The 23027-nt window shown below is 50.5% G+C and overlaps 1 protein-coding gene across 1 annotated transcript in view; it reads left to right on the top strand.

The window, feature by feature from the left end:
- ADRB2 (adrenoceptor beta 2) overlaps positions 1–22648 on the top strand; it is a 51411-nt gene extending 28763 nt beyond the window's left edge. The window contains exon 2 of the mRNA XM_038771543.1: positions 21698–22648. The gene's annotated coding sequence lies outside the window, so the exon portion shown is untranslated. The remainder of the gene's footprint in view (positions 1–21697) is intronic.
- The last annotated feature ends 379 nt before the right edge of the window (positions 22649–23027 follow it).

Here is a 23027-nt window from a genome sequence, read left to right as displayed (position 1 = left end):
TACACTCGTGCATTCATTCATTCAATTGTGTTTATTGAGCGCTTACTGTGCACAGAGCACTACACCAAGCACTTGGAAAGTACTATTCAGCAACAGAGACAATTCCTACCCAACCACGGGATCACAGTCTAGAAGAGGGGAGGCAGACAACAAAACAAAACAAGTAGACAGGCGTCAATAGCATCAGGGCACACCTGCCAGGCAGTTTCCATGGCCCCGCCCCACACATCCTTTATAAGTTAGAAGTGTTTGTCGATGATTGGTTGGTTAATTGATTGATTGATTTTGGGCTGCTGGAAATACAGCTAGGGGAGCAACCTGGAGGTTTCAGGCATTCATCAGGTGAGAGGCAGGGGGCTGGACCTAATGACCTCAGTGGTCCCTTCCGGCTCTGAGGTGAGCCCGTGACCGGGATGCTAGTGCTTCGAGAATGTCCTCGATGAAGGCGAAGATATCATTGGATTCAGACCCTTTCCCCTACAGGGGTAAGTTCACATGCAGGCAAAAGGCAGAGGGATGGAGTGTATGACCTTCGGAAGCCCCATCCCTCCGGAGGAGGCCGTGGGGGTGGGGTTTTGGGCCGCGAGGTCACACGACAGATGCCACATATGAAAGGGCCTGGAAAAGATGAATGTCTGTGTTTGCACGTTGCCAGGGGGGAAACCGATAATAAACAGGAGGAAGGGGGAGACAGTGTGCATGAGAAGTGACTGGGCTTCCTGTAGAGGCAAGGCAATGAACACCCGCTGTCTCATTCATTCATTCGATTGTATTTATTGAGCACTTATTTTGTGCAGAGCACTGTACTAAGTGCGTGGGGGAGTACAATAGAACAATAAACAGACGCATTCCCTGCCCACAACGAGCTTACATGGGGGTAGTGTACGTCTCTGCCCTCTCCTCCTGGACTTCCTTTCACCAGGGGAAAACCAGCCCAGTGCCTGCTGGCCCTGGGGACCAGGAGCTGGGAATATCAGGAATGGAACAGCTCTACCACATCTCTGCCGGCTCTACCATCTCTATCACCTGTGATCTTTTTATCACTTGTGATACCATCTTTCATCCCTATTATCTCTCTAACCTCCAACCCTACCACTTTTCTATCATCTATCAGTTCTATCATCTCTATATCTCTGCTCTCTTATCAGCACCATAATCCCCCTATCTCCTGTGATCTTTTTTATGACCTGTGATATCTACCATCTCTCTTACCTATCGGCTATACCCCCTCCCCCCCCATCATCTTCTAGACTGTGAGCTTGTTGTGGGAAGGGATTGTCCCTGTTGCTGAATTGTACTTTCCAAGCGCTTAGTACAGTGCTCTGCACACAGTAAGTGCTCAATAAATGGGATTGAATTAATCTATCAGTTCTATCACCTCTATTATCCGTGTCTCTCTATCAGCTATGATCTCTCTATTGGGTCGCTCATCTGTTATCTCTATAGCCTCTATCCCCCATCTATCGCCTATGATCTGTGTTTCACTCTAGGCCCCCTATTAACCCTTCCAGCTCTATTATCTTTCCATCATCTATCATCTCTTTACCATCTCTATCGTCTTTCAGCTCTCACCAGTCACCTCTCTACCCGAGTCAGAACCAGAACCGGATTGGGTGAGTTATTTCCAGGGTGGCGGATTTCCCCATCGCCTTTGCCTCATTTCCCCTTCCCTCTGGGTGTCCCCCTGCCCACCACCACAAGCGATAACCGTGCATGGAGAGGAGCATGAGGGCATTAAGCTAGACTGCAAACTCACTGTCACTGTTATGTTGTAATAATAATGATGGCATTTGTTAAGCGCTTACTATGTGCCAGACATTGCTCTAATAAGCGCTGGGGTAGAAACAAGGTTATTAGGTTGTTCCACGTGGGGCTCAGTCTTAATCCCCATTTTACAGAGGAGGCACAGAGAAATTAAGTGACTTGCCCAAAGTCACACGGCTGATAAGTGGCTGGGACGGGATTAGAACCCACGATCTCTGACTCCCAAGCCCGTGCTCTTCCCACTAAGCCACGCTGCTTCCACTCTCCCAAGCACTTAATACAGTCCTCTGCACACTGTAAATGCTCAGTAAATAAGACTGATTAAAGAGGAGGGCAAGGAAGACTGGGAAGCGTTAAAGTGGAGAAAAGGGGGCGAAGCCGGCTTCGGAGCTGGAGCCGCTCATCGGCAAGCCCCCTCCGTGAACAGGCAGATTCCAGTCCAGTCCACTGTAGAAACATCTCGGAGTCAAAGCCAGTTGGCCTTAGGGACCACCCCTCTCCATCGGGCCATCTTTTGCCTGGGTCCCTGGATCCTCTGAAAAGCTATTCAGGAGGGATGTAGAGCGACCGGACCCCCAGAGGGACTAGGTCTGTTAATAATAATAATTAATAATAATTGTAGTATTTGTTAAGCCAGGCACTGTACGAAGCCCTGGGGTGTATACAAGCAAATCGGGTTGGATACAGTCCCCGTCCCAATAATAATTATATTTGTTAAGCACTTATTATGTGCCAGGCAGTGTTCTACAAGCTAATCCAAAGCAGGACTCAGTTTCAATCCCCATTTTACAGATGAGATCACTGAGGCCCAGAGAATGAAGTGACTTGCCCAGGGTCACACAGCAGACAAATAATAATAATGATGGCATTTGTTAAGTGCTTACTATGTGCAAAGCACTGTTCTAAGCGCTGGGGGGGGGGAATACGAGGTGATCAGGTTGTCCCACGGGGGGCTCACAGTCTTAATCCCCATTTTCCAGATGAGGGAACTGAGGCTCAGAGAAGTTAAGTGACTTGCCCAAGATTACACAGCAGACATGTGGGGGAGCAGGGATTAGAACCCGTGACCTATGACTCCTAAGCCCATGCTCTTTCCATCGAACCAAGCAGTGGCAGAGCCAGGATTAGAACCCCCAACCCCCCGACTTTTAGGCCACTACACCATGGGGAGGGGTGTGTGTGTCGGGGGGGGGGGGGTGTCACAAGAATCCCTCTGGAGTGGGTAGGGGGTTGGAGGAGAAAAGTTGCTAACAATGGGCAACCTCGGGCGTGCTGGAAGGTGAAACGCCGCTTCCTTTCCTGGGCAGGTTATTTGTGGATCGGATCGGGGGAGGGACCGAGGGTGCATCGGGCACCGAGCAAGGCCGGGGCACGGAGGAGGGGCATGCCGGGCACCCGCCGCTGCTCTAGGGACCTCGGGCGGCACACAGAACAAAGCCCAGAAGGCACCCCCTCTACACCGTCGCTTGATGACTTGGATGAGGGACCCAAGATGCCTCCCACCTGCCTCCGGAGAAGCAGCGTAGCTTAGTGGAAAGAACACGGGCTTGGGAGTCAGAGGATGTGGGTTCTAATCCCAGCTCCACCACTTTTCTGCTATGGGACTGGTTCTTCTAGACTGTGAGCCCGTTGTTGGGTAGGGACCGTCTTTATATGTTGCCAACTTGTACACCCAAGCACTTAGGACAGTGCTCTGCACCCAGTAAGTGCTCAATAAATACGAATGAATGAATGGGACCTTAGGCAAGCCACTTAACTTCTCTGGGCCACAGTTACCTCATCTGAAAATGGGGATTAAGACTATGAGCCCCACATGGGACAGGAGATTTATGTCCAGCTCGATTTGCTTGTATCCACCCCGGTGCCTAGTGGAAAAAGCCCGGGCATGGGAGTCAGAGGTCATGGGATCTAATCCCGGCTTCTCCACTTGTCAGCTGTGTGACTTAGGGCAAGTCACTTAACTTCTCTGCGCCTTAGTTACCTCATTTGTAAAATGGGGATTAAGACTGTGAGCCCCACGTGAGACAACTTGATTACCTTGTATCTATCCCAGGGCTTAGAATAGTGCTTGGCACATAGTAAGTCCTTAACAAATACCATCATTATTATTATTATTATTACTACAGTACAACCTGATCACCTTATAACCTCCCCAGTGCTTAGAACAGTGCTTTGCACATAGTAAGTGCTTAATAAATGCCATTATTATTATTACAGTGCCTGTCACATAGTAAGCACTTAACAAATTCTATTATTATTATTACCCAACATGGACTGTCCAGGACCGATTCCCTCCATCCCTGACTCTCCCCTCTCCATCCTCTCCCCCAATACCCAGCATGGACCTTCCAACACCTCTGACCATCCCCAGTGACCAGCATAGGCAATCCAGCACCCTCTGACTCTCCCCTCTCCATCCCTGACCCTCCCCCAGTGACCCAGCACGGACTACCCCACACCCCTGACTCCCCCTTTTCTATCCTTGTCTCTCCCAGCACCCTGACTGGATGAAGGGTGGGCCGGGCTGGGCCAGGACTGGAAGCAGGAGGGTCCAGGGTGAGGCAGGGGGGTCTTTGCAGTCACTCCATTCCCCGGGTCCAGAATAGCAGTGTGGTTCAGTGATCAGTGCCCTGGGCTGAAGTTGGGGCCCGGGCTGGTTTTGGGCCCAATATACCAAGAGACCTTGGATAGAAGGAACTCTTCTCCAGATACCTACCCCCCCTCCCCCTTGGTGCAATAATAATTGCCCTGACCTTTCCCCCAGCCTCCGCTCTGACTCCAGCTCTAGGGATGTGTACAGGGTTTCCTGAGAGAAGGGAGCTGTCACCTGGGAATGAGAGGAACAGCTGCCGGGTTGCTGGAAAGGGCCGACAGAGGAGGTGTAGGAGAGGGAGAAAAAGAGACTGAGATTGTGAAAGTCAAAGAGTGAGGTAGAGGTTGAGAGAGACAAAGAGAAACAGTGACTGAGAAACAGATGGAGAGAAAGAGATTGAATGAAATATACACAAATACTGAAACAGAGACAGAGAGACAGACACTGAGAAAGAAGGACTTAAAGAGAGAGGCTGAAGGGCAGAGAGAGACAGAGATTGAGGGGCCAAGAGAGACAAAGGTGGATGGGTGTCGCAGGGTGGAGCCTAGAGGTACTTGAAATTTTCTAGCTGGGCTTTCCCTAACTCTGCCTTGTCCCTGCCCTGGTCCATCAGCTGTGTTCTACAGTAGTCCACCCACTGGCTCAACCCTGTGGATGGTGTCCAACAGGGGCTCCAGGATGTCAGAAGGGACCATGGGCTGGTCGCTCCCCAGGTTACCCACCCTCATGATTAGGAATAGACCGTCCAACACCTCTGACTCTCCCCTCTCCATCCCTGACTTTCTCCCAGGAACCCAGCATGGACCATTCCACACCCCTGACTCTCCCCTCACCATCACTGACTCTCCCCCAGTGACCTAAAATGGACACCTATGTACAATTGTACCCAAATTCTTCAGGTCCCTGCTGGGTCCTACCTGCTTCCTCCCCTGCCCTTACCCCTGCTAGGCCTCTTTTGGAGCAGTGTACTGAGTGCTTTCCGTGTGAAGAGTCCAATACTGGGCATCTACTGTGTGCAGAGAGATGTACTGGGCACCTACTGTGTCAGAGCACTGAGCTGGTGCTTGGGAGACAAACCAAAGATGATCTATGTGACCCCTGCCCGACAGGATCTTACAGTTTAATGAGACACCCATTGCTGAGCAAACCAGAATTGTGAGAGCCTGAGAGTGGCTATAAATAGAAGACACAAGTGAATGAATAAATCAATAACCCTGTAATGCCTGCTGACCTCATCTCCCTCCCTCCTCCCCCTTTCCCCCTGGCCTCCATTTTCGGGCTCACAGCTAATCTAGCCGGGCTGGGTGTTGGAGTTGGGGTGGAGGTTGGGAATTCTGGTTCTTTGGACGAAGCCCGTTGCAAGTCCCAGGGCGGGCTGGAAAGAGCGAGACAGGTGCGAGGCATGTTCATCTGTCCCGCGTCTCGACCACCACACCTGCTTCTTGGGAGAAGCCCCTCTACCCCATCCCCCCGGGCATCTGGGTCCCACGCAGCCGGGGGAGGGTCTCGGGGCAGAGCTTAGGCCCAGACCGTGGCACTTGTCCCAGAGCAACCAAGCGATGGTGATTCCTTTCACAGGGCTGCCCTTCCTGAGTCCTTGACATTTTGGGGGCATGGGGAGGGTCCCGGGATGGTATTTCATCATCAATCGTATTTATTGAGCGCTTACTGTGTGCAGAGCACTGTACTAAGCGCTTGGGAAGTACAAATTGGCAACATATAGAGACAGTCCCTACCCAACAGTGGGCTCACAGTCTAAAAGGGGGGGGGGGGGGGTATTTGTTAAGCACTTACTATGTGCCAGGCACTGTACTAAATGCTGAAGATACAAGCTAATCAGGTCGGACGACTGTGGTGTCCCACATGGAGCTCACGGTCTTAACCCCCATTTTACAGAGGAGGTAACCGAGGCTACAGAGAAATGAAGTGACATGCCCAAGTCACACAGCAGACATGTGGCGGAACCAGGATTAGAAGCCAGGTCCTTCTGACTTCCAATTCTGTGCTCTATCCACTAGGCCATGCTGCCTCTCTACTGCAACAGTCCCGGATTCTGACTCATATCTGCATCACCTATGCACTTAGATTCATACCCTTTAGGCACTTGGTATTCACCCCCACCCCAGCCCCACACCACTTATGGTCATAGCTGTAATTTATTGGTTTATATTCATATCTTTCTCCTTTCTATAGACTGTAAACCTGTGGACAAGGACGTATCTACAAACAGGGTTATACTGCATGCTCCCAAATTCTTAGTACAGTGTTCTGCACACAGTAAGCACTCAATAAATACCAATTTTTGATGGACTGATCAGACTCTGCTCTAAAAGACTAAAAGCCTGCAGCTGTATTATCCCTGAGGTAAATTTCTGGAGAGCAGGGGGTGAATATCCTACTTCCTAGGCATCTAGATTGTAAACGCATTGTGGGCAGGGAATGTGTCTGTTTATTGTTGTAGTCTCCCAAGTGCTTAGTACAGTGCTCTGTGCACAGTAAGCGCTCAATAAATACGATTGAATGAATGAATGAATTAATCTTCACAGTGCTCAGAGCTGCGCTTCCTACCTGGGACAATGCTTTGCACACAGCACAGTGTTTTGCACAAAGTGGGCCCCCTGGTACAGCACTCTGCACATAGTAGGCATAGAGAAGTAGCGTGGCATAGTGGAAAGAGCATGGGCTTGGGAGTCAGAGGTCAAGGGTTCTAATCCCGGCTCTGCCACTGTTCTGTTGTGTGACCTTGGGCAAGTCATTTAACTTTTCTGTGCTTCAGTTCCCTCATCTGTAAAATGGGGATTAAGACTGTGAGCCCCACATGGGACAACCTAACTACCTTGCATCTACCCCAGTGCTTAGAACAGTGCTTGGCACATAGTAACCTCTAAACAAATACCATCATCATCATCATTATTATTATTAGGCACCCGCTACAGTGCTCTGCATGGAGTAGATGCCTAGTAGGGCTTTCTGCACACAGTAAGCACCTAAGTCAGAGCTCTGCATATGACAGCTACCCAATGCAATCCTGGTGGTGGAGGTGATAGTGGTGGTGATGAAAGCTGCTCACTTTTGACTTATTTCCCATGCCCTCAAGTCCTGTTAACTCCCTCGCTGGCATAGGATCAGGTTGATTAAATCTGTCCACCTCATCAGCTTTCCGTCAGCTGAGTGTGGCACTCTCTGCGGCCAGCCAATTCCACGGTCAGCTGACCCCACTGGGCCGCTGCCCAGCTCTGATTCCACTCGGGGAACGGGCCCTAGCTGGGGGGGGGGGAGGGGTCATCCTCACCGCCCCCCCGGGAAGCTAGACTTGTTTGGCTCTGAGGAGGGGGCCGGGCCGGACCAGCCGACTTCAAAGAATTGGGGGTAAGGCCTGATTTTTGTGGGGCGGTATCCCCGGTCGTGCTCCAATGGGTCAGAGACACCCCAGAGAGGGGCGAGGCTGGAGTCTGGCCCAGATGGTTGTGGGGGAGGCAATGGCTTTGCTCCCACAGCTGAAGCTTGGGGTCCCAGTCCCTGAAGCCTGAGAGACTGAGGTATTTATTGAGCATTTACTTTGTGCAGAGCACTGTACTGACAGCTTCTGATCTGATGATCTTGAATCTATCTCAGCGCCTAATACAGTTCTTGGCACCTTGTAAACGTTGAAGAAATACCACAGTTTATAGGATGATCATGATGATGAGGATGGTAATAATCACTGGCCTGGCTGTGGTAAGGAGGGTTTGAGGGGCGGGGGGGGGGGAGTGTGTGTGTGTGTGTGTGTGTGTGTGTGTGTGTGTGTGTGTGTGTGTGTGTGTGTGTTGGGAACCTCCAGCCTCGAAGGGGGCTCAGGGAAGTCTTAGAGGGGAAGGCTCCTTCCCTGATCCCATCATAACTCTGCTGGGGGATGGGGGAGCCCCTCAGGGAGAGGCCAGGGGAGCCACTTAGATCTCCAAGGACTGTCAGACATGTTTCTCCCCGTCTAAGCTCATTGTAGGCCCGGAATGTGTCTGTTTATTGTTACATTGTACTCTTTCAACGCTTAATACAGTGATCTGCACACAGTAAGCAATCACTAAATACCATTAATTGATAGACTGAGAGATTGGGAACAACCCTGTCCTAGGGAGGCCCGAGTTCTAGTCCCGGCTCTACCACTGCCTTGCTGCGAGATCTCAGGCAAGTTGCTTAAGCTCTCTGGGCCTTGTTTCCTCCTCTGCGCAAGGGGAATTGCGATAATTCTGGCCTCTTTCTACCCTCTCAGGAAACCGGTGAGGTTGAAGTGAATTAATTAGTGCAAAAGCACTTCGGGGGAATAAAAGGAATTCAAGGAATTCAAAGGAATTGTCATCACCACCACCATCATCATCAGGTCTAGTGGAAAGAGCCTGGGGCTGGGAGTCAGGAGAACCGAGTTCAAGTCTCAGACCGGCCACTTGTCTGCTATGCGACCTCGGGAAAGTCACTTAACCTCTCTGAGCCTCAATTTCCTCCTCTGTGAAGTGGAAATGGAATAGATTGTGAGCTCCTTTGCTTCCCCCGTCTGGACATTTATTTTAGTGTCTGTTTCCCAATGGCCGGGGTCCTATCTAGTAATTCGATTGTACTTTCCCAAATGCTTATTACAGTGCTCTGTACAGAGTAAGCCCTCAAAAAAGAGATCGATTGATCAATTGTGATGATGATGATGGCATTTGTTAAGTGCTAAGTGTCAAACACTGTTCTAAGCCCTGGGGTAGATACAAGAAGAAAAAGCAGTGTGGTTCAATGGAAAGAGCCCAGGCTTTGGAGTCAGAAGTCATGGGTTCAAATCCCGGCTCCGCCAACTGTGAGCTGTGTGACTTTGGACAAGTCACTTAACTTCTCTGTACCTCAGTTACCTCATCTGTAAAATGGGGATGAGGACTGTGAGCCCCTTGTGGGACAAGCTGATCACCTTGTAACCTCCCCAGCGCTTAGAACAGTGCTTTGCACATAGTAAGCGCTTAATTAATGCCATTATTATTATTATTATTATCATAATGCAAGGTAATCAGGTTGTCCCACGTGGGGCTCACAGTCTTAATCCCCATTTTACAGATGAGAGAATTGAGGCACAGAGAAGCTAAATGATTTGCCCAAGGTCACACAGCAGACAAGTGACGGATCTGGGATTAGAACCCACATCCTCTGACTCCCAAGCTCGTGCTCTTTCCACTAAGCCACGCTGCTTCTCTGGGTGAGTTTAAAGGGGTGCAGAGGAGCTAAAGACTTCATTTGGGGAAACTGTGGGTTCTGCATGAGACACCGTCACCGGGATTAGCAGGGCGGGGACAGGGGCCCCTGAGCCAAAACAACAGCTCAGACCCTGGTCGGTGAATTCCCAGTCTCTGCCTCAGCGGCCACGCCTTTCCCACCTCTCCCACACGCCTTGTCCAAAACACGGCCTGATTTCTTTCCCGCTCCCACCCTTCGACACCCAGATCCATTCTTGGACCCAGAGAAGAGACACTTTCTTCTTGAAACAGCATGGCATAGTGGAAAGAGCATGGGTTTGGGAGTCAGAGGTCACGGGTTCTAATCCCAGGTCCACCACTTGTCAGCTGTATGACATGGGGCAAGTCACTTAACTTCTCTGTGCCTCAATTCCCCCATTTGTAAAACGGGGATTAGGACTGTGAGCCCCATGTGGGACAACCTGATTATCTTGCATCCCCCCCAGCGCTTTGAACAGTGCTTGACACATAGTAAGGGCTTAACAAATACTATCATTATTATTTGCCAGTTCTGGAGCCAGGGGACTTCCCCCCCGCCCCCCACCCGGCGCGGACCCCAGCCGGTGATGTCACAAGCAACCCCGACCATCGCCCGGGGTGACGTCATAAGTGCAAGAATGTGGGGCTCCCCTGACGTGGTCGGTGGGGAGGGCCGGCTAGGTGTGATGAAGACCGCAAACTTGAGTGAATCATGGCCTTCAGGAAACTCCAAAAGTGGAGGCGAAACAAGGACAATTAGCTCAAGGCTCTGAAGGTGGTGAAAGGCAGGAATCAGGGTTAGATGGGTTTTAATGTAGCAGAGCAGCGGGACCTAGTGGGAAAAGCCTGCTTTTAGGAGTCTGGGATCTAATCCTAAATAAGCTATTTACCTGCTGTAGGACCTTGGGAGAGTCGCTTGAATTTTCCTGTGCCTCATATTCCTTATTTTTCAATGGAGCACAAGATTCCTGCTCTCCCTTCTCCTTAGACTGAGTCCTGTGTGGAACAGGGATTGTATCCCACCCCTCGTATCCACCATAGTGCTTGGCACACGGTAAGTGTTTATCAAATACCACAATGATTATTATTACTAGCTTTCCTTTCACTCTACCAGTGTGGAATCTAGATCGTAAACTCATTTTTTTTTAAATGGTGTTTAAGTGCTCACTATGTGCCAGGTACTGTACAAAACTCTGAAGTAGGTACTGGCTAATCAGTTTGGACACACTCCATGTCCCACGTGCGGCTCAGTCTTAATCCCCATTTTACAGATGAGGTAACTGAGGCCCAGAGGAAGTAAAGTGATTTACCCGAGATTACAGAGCTGGAATTAGAACCCAGGTCCTTCTGACTCTGAGGCCCATACTCTACCCATTAGGCTTCTCGTTGTGGGCAGGGAATGTGTCTACCAACTCTGTTGTGTTGTAGTCTTCCAAGTGCTTAGTACAGTGCTCTGCACACAGTTAAGGCTACCTCCTCTTCCTTTGCTGCCATTTTTCTCCCCTGCCTCCCTTCCCCCCCTTCACTAGTCCTTCTTTCCCCATTTGGGAGGCAGCTGACCCTCCTTCTGAGGGCCAGGTCAAGAGAGTGGCATCCATTGGCTAAATGGCACGGTGTGTGGTGGGGGGTGTTCCCCTCCACCTTATTTCTCATAGAAGCATCTGACCCACTGCCATTCTGTCCCCGTGGGGCTGGGGGCAACAGCAGGCATCAGGGCCGGAGCAAGGAGGAAAGGTAAGCGAAAGAGGGGATGGGGGAAAGTGTTTGGGACCCTGTCAGTGTTCCACTCAAGTAATCAATCAATCAATCAGTCATATTTAATCGAGTGCTTACTGTGTGCAGAGAACTCTGTATTAAACATTTGGAAGACTATAACGTAACAGAGTTGATGGACAAATTCCCTGCCCATGATGAGCTCATAGTCCACGACTGAGTGCAAAGAACTGTTCTAAGTGCTCAGAAGGGTACAGCAGAAGCAAAAGACACACCCTCCCCACCCGGATTTTACCATCTAAAGAGGGAAAAAAATTACATTTGGGTTTGGGGAGTGACTCATGATTTCCAGGGAAGGGAGATTTTTAATTATCATCATCATTCATCATCATCATCATCTTCATCATCACTGGTATGTATTGAACTGAACTGAGCAGCTACTGTGTGCAGAACACTGTACTAGGTGCCTGCAGTGTGCAGAGTGCTGCACTGGGCATCTGTTTTATGCAGAATGCTGTATTGGGTATCTGTTGTGTGCAAAGTGATGTGAAGTGGGTACCTATTGTGTGCAGAGCACTCTACTGGATGCCTACTGTGAACATAGAGCTGGGCTGGGCACCTAGTGCTGTGTCGGTTAAATTAGAAACCACACAGGATCCAGGACTGGAAGAAGAGTTCTCATCAAACTCCAATCATGCAGATATTCTTTCCAGGCCGTTGGACGGGTGTGGTCCTGGCCCTGTGCTGATGGCCCTGCAGACATCCGGACAACTCATAGAACCCCACAAATGGGGAGGACAGGCCGGAAGTGGCATGCCTGAGGTCAGCAGTTGCCCGGGGTGACTGTCCTTCCCATGGGAGCTGTGGAATCGGCGATGACCACCCCCCAGCCTTGCTGGTCTGAAAAGAACACTGGACCAGGAGTCAGGAGTCCTGAGTTCTAATTCTGCCTCTGCCAATGGCCTGCCATGTGACCTTGGGTCAGTCACTGATCCTCTCAGAGCCTCGGTGCCCTCCTTGGGAAGTAACATGGCATAGAGGATAGAGCATGGAGCTGGGAGTCAGAAAGTCATGGGTTCTAATCCTGGCTCTGCTGCTTGCTGTGTGATCTTGGGCAAGTCACTTCACTTCTCTGGACCTCAGTTACCTCATCTGGAAAATGGGGGTTGATACTGTGAGTCCACATGGGACAGGGATTGTGTCCAACCTGATTTGCTTGTACCCAACCCAACGCTTAGTACAGTGCCTGGCACATAGTAAGTGCTTAACAATTACCATCATCAGTGAGGGTAAGATCCCTGTTCTTCTTCCCCTTAAGACTGTGAGCCCTCTATGGAATAGGGAATGTGTCCGATCTCATTCTTGTGTATCTATCCAGTGCTTAGCCCAGTGCTTGGCCTGTAGCAAGGACTTAAAAAACATGGCCATTATTACTATTATTATCCAGGGTTCTCAAATATTTGGCATCCATTTCCTTCCCTGGTCTCTTTTGACTTCCAGCCCGGTGGCACGTGCCCTACTGAGCCGATCAGAGCTGGAATTCTCGTGGGAAAACCAGGGGACAAAAGGAAGAGAGTTGGCAGGCTTGGCCCTCCCCCAGTCTCCGCACCCTGTGTCATTTTACCCCCCTTTTCCTCTCTGCCAGCAGAGATTTTCCTTCTTCCTCTCCTACTGCCAGTATTTTCCAGGGCCACTTTATCCCCTTTACATTTTTTTCGTTTGCCTCTCCTGATTTTACCCCTCCATGATCATGCTATTCTTCTTCCTTCTTGCCTGGGGTATTCAGCCCCATTTTCATTCTTTCTGTGATGTTGCCGTTTCCCTTTCAGGACTCTGGAAAACCAACGTCTAGATCCTCTAGACTGTGAGCTAGCTCACTGTGGGCAGGGAAGATAGCTGCTTAGAGAAGCAGCGTGGCTCAGTGGAAAGAGCACGGGCCTTGGAGTCAGAGGTCATGGGTTCAAATCCCAGCTCTGCCAATTGTCAGCTGGGTGACTTTGGGCAAGTCACTTAACTTCTCTGTCACTTAACTTCTCTGTGCCTCAGTTCCCTCATTTGTAAAATGGGGATTAAGACTGTAAGTCCCCCGTGGGACAACCTCATCATCTTGTAACCTCCCCAGCACCTAGAACAGTGTTTTGCACATAGTAAGCGCTTAATAAATGCCATCATCATTATTATTGTTATTGTTGTTGAATTGTACTTCCCCAAGAGCTTAGTACAGTGCTGTGCACACAAAGTGCTTAATAAATGATAATAATGATAATAATTATGGTATTTGTTAAGCATTTGCTATGCTTAATAAATGATAATAATAATAATTATGGTATTTGTAAAGCATTTACTATGTGCCAAGCACTGTTATAAGTGCTGGGAGTAGATACAAGATAATCAGTTTGTCCCTCGTGGGGCTCACAGTCTTAATCCCCATTTTACAGATGAGGGAACGGAGGCACAGAGATGTTAAGTGGCTTGCCCAAGGTCACACAGGAGATAAGTGGCAGAGCCGGATTAGAACCCACGTCCTCTGACTCCCAAGCCCGTGCTCTTTCCACTAAGCCACGCTGTTTCACAGTGATTGAATATGATTGATTGATTGAATGAATGAATAAGTGAGTGAATCAACTAATTTTCCTTTGCCCTAGTAAAATTTGTCCCTATATCCACAAGAACGTTTGCTGGAAAACTGTGCAGCACTCTCGGACTTGGTGTCTGGTCTTTTGGTCCCCTCATTTTCCCTGGTACCTAACTTTTTTCTGTCTCTCACTGATGCTCACAGGAAGCTAGGATCAGCTTTTTGTTGTTATTGTTAAATGCTTACTATGTGCCAGGGACTGTACTAAGCACTGGGATAAATACAAGTTAATCAGGTTGGACATAGTCCCTGTCCCACGTGGGGCTCACAGTCTACTTCATTCATTCAATTGTATTTATTGAGCGTTTACTCTGTGCAGAGCACTGTTCAAAGCACTTGCTAATGTCAATACTCTTATACTCTACTATTTCCCTATCCCTAATTTATTTTAATGTCTGTCTCCCCTCTAGACTGTAAACTCCACGTGGGCAGGGAACAAGTGGCCTCTGTTGTGTTGTTTTTTCCCAAACGATTAGTACAGTGCTCTGAGCACAGTATGCGCTCAATAAATACCACTGATTGATTGATTGACCCTGCAGGCTGGGCAGGCTCAGGTGAGAGGGGGCAGGGCTGGAGTTTACAGACGAGGAAAGAGGCGGGTGGGACAGACGGATTGTTCTTTCCTAAATAAGGATTATCGCAGGGCGAGATGAGCAAGGAATCCTTTCCCACAGGGAGCTGGGCGGCAGGGAGCACCAGCAATGAACAAATCTCGGCTTTTCCTTTTTTTTTTAATGGCATTTGTTAAGTGCTTACTATGTGCAAAGCACTGTTCTAAGCGCTGAGGGGGGATACAAGGTGATCAGGTTGTCCCACGTGGGGCTCACAGTCTTCATCCCCATTTGTCTGATGAGGGAACTGAGGCTCTGAGAAGTTAAGTGACTTGCCCAAGGTCACACAGCAGACATGTGGCGGAGCCAGGATTCGAACCCATGACCCCTGACTCCAAAGCCCGGGCTCTTGCCACTGATCCACGCTGCTTCTCTTGGGATGCTTACAGTTTACAGCTTACCCGCTGTGTGCAGGGCACTGTACTGAGTGTCTTCAGTAGGTAAAGCACTGTACTAGGCACCTACTGTGTGCAGAGTACTGTACTGGGCGCTCGCTACGTGCAAAACGCTGGACTGGGGACCCGCTGTGTTCAGGACGCTGTACTGAGCGCCTACAGGGTGCAAAAAAACCAGACCGGACACTTTCTGCGTGCAGAGCACTGTGCTGGAGTCCTCTGCCCCAATCAAGTGCCCTGTTGCCCCGGCTTCCCCAGGGACTGGGATGTAGCCCAGTTCTCCAGACCCCCGGCGGCTCAGATCGGGTGGGAGGGCCCGAGGGAGAAAACGTCCCCTCCCCTCGTCGACCCCCTGCACGTGGAGACGACTTGAAGCCAGCCGGCTCCCAGCAGTTGATCCAGCGAGCTCGGGTAGAATTGGAACCCAGGCCCCGCCCTCCTGCGGTGGGGATTCCGCGCGTGCCCCAGGTTGCCCCGGCTTCCAGCGCCCCCCGCGACGCCCCCACCCCAGTTTGAAACCTGAGCGTGAGGAGGGGCAGAAAGGGCGGGGGGCGTCGACTGCCGCGCAGCTGTTTCTAGGGTGGCACGGAGCCAGCGAGTGGCAACGGACCCCCTGCCAGGAAAAACCAGATATTGCAGCTGGTTTCCTGGGGAGTCCGCGGGGGTTGGGGGTGGACCCGAGCTGCCAGGGCTGAAGGCTGACGGGCCCACCTCCCGGGCAACCCTGCCAACCGCCGAGACCAAGGCAGAGTAAGCGCTTCACAAATACCATTATTATTATTATCATCATCAATAGAGGTCATGGGTTCGAATCCCAACTCCGCCACATGTCTGCTGTGTGACCTTGGGCAAGTCACTTAACTTCTCAGAGCCTCAGTTCCCTCATCTGTAAAATGGAGATTAAGACTGTGAGCCCCAAGAGGGACAACTTGATCACCTTGTATTCCTCCCAGCGCTTAGAACAGTGCTCTGCACATAGACTGTGAACCCACTGTTAGACTGTGAGCCCACTGTTGGGTAGGGACTGTCTCTATATGTTGCCAATTTGTACTTCCCAAGCGCTTAGTACAGTGCTCTGCACATAGTAAGTGCTCAATAAATACGATTGATGATGATAGTAAGCGCTTAACAAATGCCATTATTATTAATAAGACATCTGGTTGGCCCTGGCAGTGCTGGTCTCTGTTTGGGCTGTTATTGGACAGGTCCTGGGGAAGGGGCTAGGACCCCCAGGGGTGGAAAATAATGGTAATTGTGGCATTTGTTAAGCACTTAATTTGTGCCAAGCACCACGCAGAACCCTGGGGTAGATACAAGATCATCAGATCAGACGCAGTCCCTGTCTCCCATGGGGTTCCCAGTTTAAGTAGGAGGGAGAACAGAGATTTAATCTCCATTTGACAGAGGAGGAAATGGAGGCCCGGATTGTTCAACACACAACAGGCAAGTGGTGGAGCCACGATTAAAACACAGGGGTCCTGTGGGACCCTGGACTTTCTGGTGTCTCCTTGCACCGAAGCTGCCCCTTCCCCTTGAACATCTTGATTGTCTCTCTCTTCTCTAGGTGCCAGCTGTACCCTTGCTGGGAAACAGGGACCAGGCCTGCCTGGGGGGGAGGGGGGTGTCCTGGGAAGACATGCCTATCCTGAAAGACCCCTCCATCCCCAAGGACGAGCCCAAGGGGCAATGGAAATCATTGTGCGCAGGGAACATATCTAGCAATTCTGTAATAGTGTACTCTCCCAAGCACTTAGTACAGAGCTCTGCAATCAGTCATATTTGTTGAGTGCTTACTGTGTGCAAAACTCTGTACTAAGCACTTGGGAAAGTACAGTATAATAGAGTTGGTAGTCATGGTCTCTGCCATAATGAGCTTGCCATCTAAAGGGATTGCTTTTGATTAAAAAAAGGGGGAAGGAGAAGAAAACTCAGCCTGAACCTAAGGATTCTCTCACCCCAGTCAGACTTCAGAGCTGGAGCAGCACGTGGATCCTTGTCTGAATTTGGGGCACAAAGTCCTCTTGGGAGACCATTTTCTCCTCCAGTTGTGCAAATTCTGCAGCCACCATGTTGCAAGATAATGCTGTGCCTTTGTAAATACATAGTAAGCACTCAATACGATTGATTATATTGTACTCTCCCCAGCACTTAGTATAGTGCTTTGCACATAGTAAGTGCTCAGTGAATCCAATTGATTGAGAAACAAATGCTAACTTGTTCCCTCCTCACAGCCAAGGCAGAGGCTGAACTTCAGAAAGGACACTCAGAGGATGGGCCAGGGTTGGGGGGAGGGCAATCTCCCAGGGAGACGTTGCCCCCTGCCCCAGCCTTGGGAGATCCCCGGTTCTTCCGGCTAGAATGGGGCCACCCAGCTGCCTCCTGCCTTCCAGTGCACACATCCGGGCCGTTGCCCAGGGGATGGAAGGAAGAAAGTGGGGAAGGGGAGGCCAGTATCCAGAAGAGGATATGCTCAGTGGGGAGCGGGAAAGGGGTTCCAAGAACAGAGCCAATTCTGGATCTGAATAGACACTCCTTTCCCTGCCCCGATCCCTGGACTACAGGCCCAAGTCTGCCTTGTTACCAGGAATTTGGGGCTCTTTGGGCCCCAGGAGTCCAACCCCTGAAATCCAGTGTGGCCAGCCTCCTTTCCCAGTGCTGGACCCAACTAGGCTTTGATGCTATTGGGGGTGGCAAGTGGGTGGGTGGGAGGTCAATCAGTTGTATTTATTGAGCACTTACTGTGTGCAGAGCACTGTACTAAGTGCTTGGGAGAAAACAACAGAGTTGGTAAACACATTCCCTGCTCGTAATGAGCTCACAGTCTAGAGGGGGAGAAAGACAGCCTTTTTGCTGACCTCCCAGCCTCCTGTCTCTCCCCACTCCAGTCCAAACTTCACTCTCCTGCCCAGATAATTTTCCTACAATTTTCAGTCCTTGTCATCCTGCTCCTCAGAAAACTCCAGTGGTTGCCCATCCATCTCTGCATCAGACAAAAATTCCTCACCATTGGCTTTAAAGCACTCCACCACCTTGCCCCCTCCTACCTCACCTCACTTCTTTCCTTCTACAACCCCACCAGTGCACTTCACTCCTGTAGTGCTAACCTTCTCACTGTGCCTCCATCTCTCCTATCTCGCCGCTGACTCCTGGCTCAAGTCCTGCCTCTGGCCTGGAATGCCCTCTCTCCTCAAATCAGATAGACATTTACTCTCCCCGCCTTTATTGAAGGCACAGCTCCTCCAAGAGGCCTTCCCAGACTAAGCCCCACCTTTCTTCATCTCCCATTCCCTTCTGCATTTCCCTGACTTGCTCCTTTTTTCCTCTTCCCCCACACCCTGCCCCAGCCCCACATCACTTATGTACATATCTGTAATTTATTTATTTGTACTGATGTATGTCTCCCCACCTCTAGACTGTAAGCTCGTTGTGGGCAGAGACTGTGTCTGTTTATTGTTGTATTGTACTCTCCCAAGCACCTAGTACAGTGCTCTGCACACAGTAAGTGCTGTATAAATACAGTTGAATGAATGAATGAATTATGGATATGTGTGCAAGTACTGGAGGGTTGAGGGAGGTGTGAAAATCTCCCAAGGGTTGTGAGTGAGCGGTCTGGGCCGAGGTTTCAGGGCTTCTTCTGTGGTGAAGTGGGGGGGTTCTCTCCTTCAGAAGGGTCCCCACATTCTGCCATGTCTGCCTGAGCCACAGTGATGTGGACAAGAGACAGTGAAGAAGCAGAATCAGTGGCATTTATTGAGCCCTTACTGGCTACAGAGTACTGAACACTTGGCAGAGTTGGCAATGGAGTTCGCAGACATGATTTCTGCACTTCAAGGACTGACAGTCTAGTGGGAAAAAGCCCGGGGCCTGGGATTCAGAGGACCTGGGCTCTAATTCTGGTTCTTCCACTTGCCTGCTGTATGACCTTGGACAAGTCACATAACTTCTCTGAACCTCAGTTTCCTCATCTATAAAATGGGGATAACACAGCCGCTTTCCCTCCCTCTTGGACTGTGAACATCATGTTGGACAGGGACTTGTCCAATGTGATTATCTTGTATCTACTGCAGGGCTTAGAAAGTGCTCGACTCATAGTATTAATCAGTGGTGTTTATTGAATTTTCTATGTACAGAGCATTGTACTGTTTGAAAAAGTCCTATACAGTAGTTGGAAGACACTATCCCTGCCCTCAAGGAGCTTCAGTCTAGAGTCAGCACTTAAATATCACAATTTATTGTTATTATTATTGTTATCATTTTGATTATCTATCCAGGCTCATAACAAGAAAACCCACAATTATTTATTTTTATTATCCAGGCACTTAACAAACACCGCAATTATTACTTCTTCCTCTTGTTGTTGTTATTGTTATTTGGGCAGCTTGAGACATTTATAATAATAATAATATTTATAGTACTCGTTAAGTGCTTACTATGTGTCAAGTACCATTCTAAGACTGGGATAGTTACAGGTTAATCAGGTTGGATGCAGTCCTTGTCCCACATAGGGCTCACAGCCTACTGGCAAGAGAGCAGCCTTGGGAGTCAGAGGACGTGGGTCCTAATCCCACTCAGCCACTTGTCTGCTTTGTGACCTTGGGCAAGCCACTTAACTTCTCTGTGCCTCAGTGACCTCATCTGTAAAATGGGGATTAAGACTGTGAACCCCATGTGGGACAACCCTATTACTTGTATCTACTCTAGTGGTTAGAACAGTACTTGGCATATAGTAAGCGCTTAACAAATACCATCATTATAATTATAATAATCCCCATTTTACAGATGAGATAACTGAGGCCCAGAGAAGTTAAGTGACTTGCCCAAGGTCACACAGCAGATATGTGAGCTTATTTTTAGACTGTGAGCCCACTGTTGGGTAGGGACTGTCTCTATATGTAGCAAACTTGTACTTCCCAAGCGCTTAGTACAGTGCTCTGCACACAGTAAGTGCTCAATAAATACAATTGATTGATTGATAGATATGTGACTGAGTTGGGATTAGAACCCAGGTCCTTCAGACTCCCATGCCCGAGCTCTATCCACTAAGCCACACATGTAATTCTTGTCATTCCTGTTACTGACAGTCCTGTTAGTGATTCAGGGGACAGAGTACAGGTTTGGAAACTGGGAGACCTGGGTTCTAGCTCTGGTTCGGCCAGGTTCTGGTTTGGCAGGACCCTGACTGACAGCTGGCTGACGCAGGCAGGGGCATCCCGATAGTTACAGAGGCCACCAATCGCCTGGTCAAGGGACCACTGCCCGGCACCGGCCTCCCATCTCAGAGGGTCCTGCCCATCCGAAGCCTCAGTGGGCCTTCCGCTGTCCACAGCAACCTGCCCGCCTTCCCACCCCCTGCACCCAGGGCCCCCGGGGAGCACAGTGGACAGGGTCGTGAGTAGCACAGGCCAGTCGCTGGCTCTAGAATCAACTCCTCCAAGTGGGCTCTCAGTCCAGAAGTCCCACATGGGAAACTCCATCTTCATCATCACCATCACCCCCATCATCATCAGTGCTCACAACGAATTGGGCGGGTGGGGGAGGAGAGGGATGACTTTCCTGAGCACTGCCCATGCCACCAGGATGGTGACCCAACCTCTGGCCCTCAGGGGGCTCTCTGTCTAATAATAATAATAATAATGGCATTTGTTAAGGGCTTATTAAGTGCCGGAGTGAATACAAGCAAATAGGATTGGACACCATCCCTGTCCCACACGGGGCTCACAGTCTCAATTCCCATTTTACAGAAGAGGTAGCTAAGGCACAGTGACTTGCCCAAGGTCACTCAGCGGACAAGTGGTGGGGCAGACTAAGAGGGCAACCAATCAGTCAGTGGTATTTGAGTGCTTACGGTGCGCAGACCACTGTACTAATTGCTTGGGAGAGTACAATAGAGTTTGTGAAATGGAATTTCATCCAAATGCTTTCCCCTCCCTGAGGCCTTTTGTCCATAGTCACAGCAATAATGTTATTAATAATAACAGTGTTAAACGAGTCCATAATCACAGCAATAATAACATTAATAATACTGTTAAATAAGCGTGTACCAGGTGAAGCAGCATGGCCCAGTGGACAGAGAACAGGCCTGGGAGTTAGAGGGCCTGGGTTCTAATCCCACCTCTGCCTCTTGCCGCTCTGTGCCTCAGTTTCCTCATCTGTAAAATGGAGATTCAGTACCTGTTCTTCTTCCAGCTTATGCTGTGAGCCCTGTGTGGGTCAGGGACTGTGTCTGACCTGCTTATCTTGTGTCTTCCCCAGTGCTTAGAATTAGGTCCTCGGTACCCAGCGCTTAGAACAGTGCTTGGCACGTAGTAAGCGCTTAACAAATACCATCGTCATTATTATTATTATTATGTAGTAAGTGCTTAAGATACACTGCAATGAGTATTATTTTTATTAGATGTCCAACACTGTGCTAAGCGCTGGAGTAGCTACAGGACAATCAGTGAAGAGGTGGGGGATTGAGGTTGGGGAATCCAGAGAGCAGCAGAGGCTTGGTGTTGGGAGATGGGGGGAGTTCTAGTCGATCAGATCAATCAAATATGATTGATTGGCTCTACTCCCCGCGACCCCCGGACTGCTGCGTGACCTCAGAGTGAGTCACTCACCCTCTCTGGGTCTCGGTCACCTCCTCCGCACGGAAGAACTGTGTCCCGGCCACAGAGGGTCGCGGTGGGGGGCGTTTTGGGGGAGGATTCCGGGGGGAGCAGGGTCCGGGGGCGTTTCTGAGACGACACTCACTCTCCCTCTCTTCCTCCCCTCCTTCTCCACAGAGACGCCCGGCCGCCCTGGGACTGTGGAAAGCTGAAACGGGCTTCGAGTCTCTTCCCGACCCCTCTCGGCTCAGGGCTCCAGAGGGAGACGCCCCCTCTCCGTGTCTCCATCCTCCGCGGGACGCGGCCAAAGTGGTGACCAAAGTGGAGGGGTGACCGACGACGCGAGCCAGTCAAGGTCTCCGGCCGGACAGTCCTTCCCCACATCCCATCACGGAGGGGGGGACGGAGGAAGATAGGTCCGTCCAGTAGCCCGGCCTGGGAGCTGACCTCGGGGTTCACGCAGAGGTTGCTGACCTGTTTTGGGGGAGGATGGGGTGGCCGGCTGGTCAGCATCCGGAGAGACCCCGAACTCGAACCCAGAACTTTGCAGTTTGTTCTCCCTCCCCTGGGGCCGGGTATGGGGGGCATCGAGCTGACCACCCGGAGGCTTTGTTTCCCCGCTCGGACGCTGGGGATGGGCGGGGGGAGCTCCAGCCTCCTTCAGCAGGAGGATGAGGGGGGCTGGTCTCCCTCAGCCCCCAGAAAGACAGGAAAACGCAGGACGCGAGGGCAGGGAGAGGGGCGAGGGGGTCCTGGACGATGCCTGAGATTTGCAAACTCGCCCAATCAATCAAGCCAGGAATGAGGGAGCGCGCTCTACACTGTACTGAGCGCTTGAAACGGCTAGTTTGCAGAAGTTGGGGCTGAAGGAGTGGCCGCCGGGTCACCATAGGCCCTGTCCGGTCCTGCCCCGCCCCTGGCCGGGCTAAGCCCAGTGGAGCAATATCTCCCCATCTGTTACCTGGAAAAAGGTGCTGAGCTTCGGCGGCCTCGGCCAACAAAAAAGGTGTGATGTTTGGTGATCAAACAATGTGTCCGGTGGAGCAGGGAGACAGTAAATAGGGAGAGGGGGGAGCAGATTCAGACGGACAGAGAGGAAGACAGACAGGCAGACCCAGAGAGAGAGGTGGAGGCATTCATTCATTCATTATTGAGCGCTTACTATGTGCAAAGCACTGCATTAAGCGCTTGGGAGAGTACAATATAATGACAAAGATACATTCTCTGCCCACAACAAGCTTACAGTCTGGAGGCAGAGAGAGGGAGACAGCAAGGGAAAAGGAGACAGAGTGAACCAAGAAATTCACAGAGAGATGGGAGACGGTCGGACAATAGACAAGCTGATGAATAACAGATATGAAGGCAGGGAGACAGATTTGTAGGCAGAGAGATGGGTGTGGGGCAGAGATATGTACGGGTTGAGAGACGGATTGGCAGGCAGAGAGGCAAAGGGGCAGGAAGGGATGACAGATCCCAGAACTGGGAGGACTGAAAAGCTTCAGGCCAG

Source organism: Tachyglossus aculeatus, chromosome X2 (assembly GCF_015852505.1).
Source record: "Tachyglossus aculeatus isolate mTacAcu1 chromosome X2, mTacAcu1.pri, whole genome shotgun sequence".
Taxonomy (NCBI): domain Eukaryota; kingdom Metazoa; phylum Chordata; class Mammalia; order Monotremata; family Tachyglossidae; genus Tachyglossus; species Tachyglossus aculeatus.
This window is presented reverse-complemented; position numbering and strand designations above follow the sequence as displayed.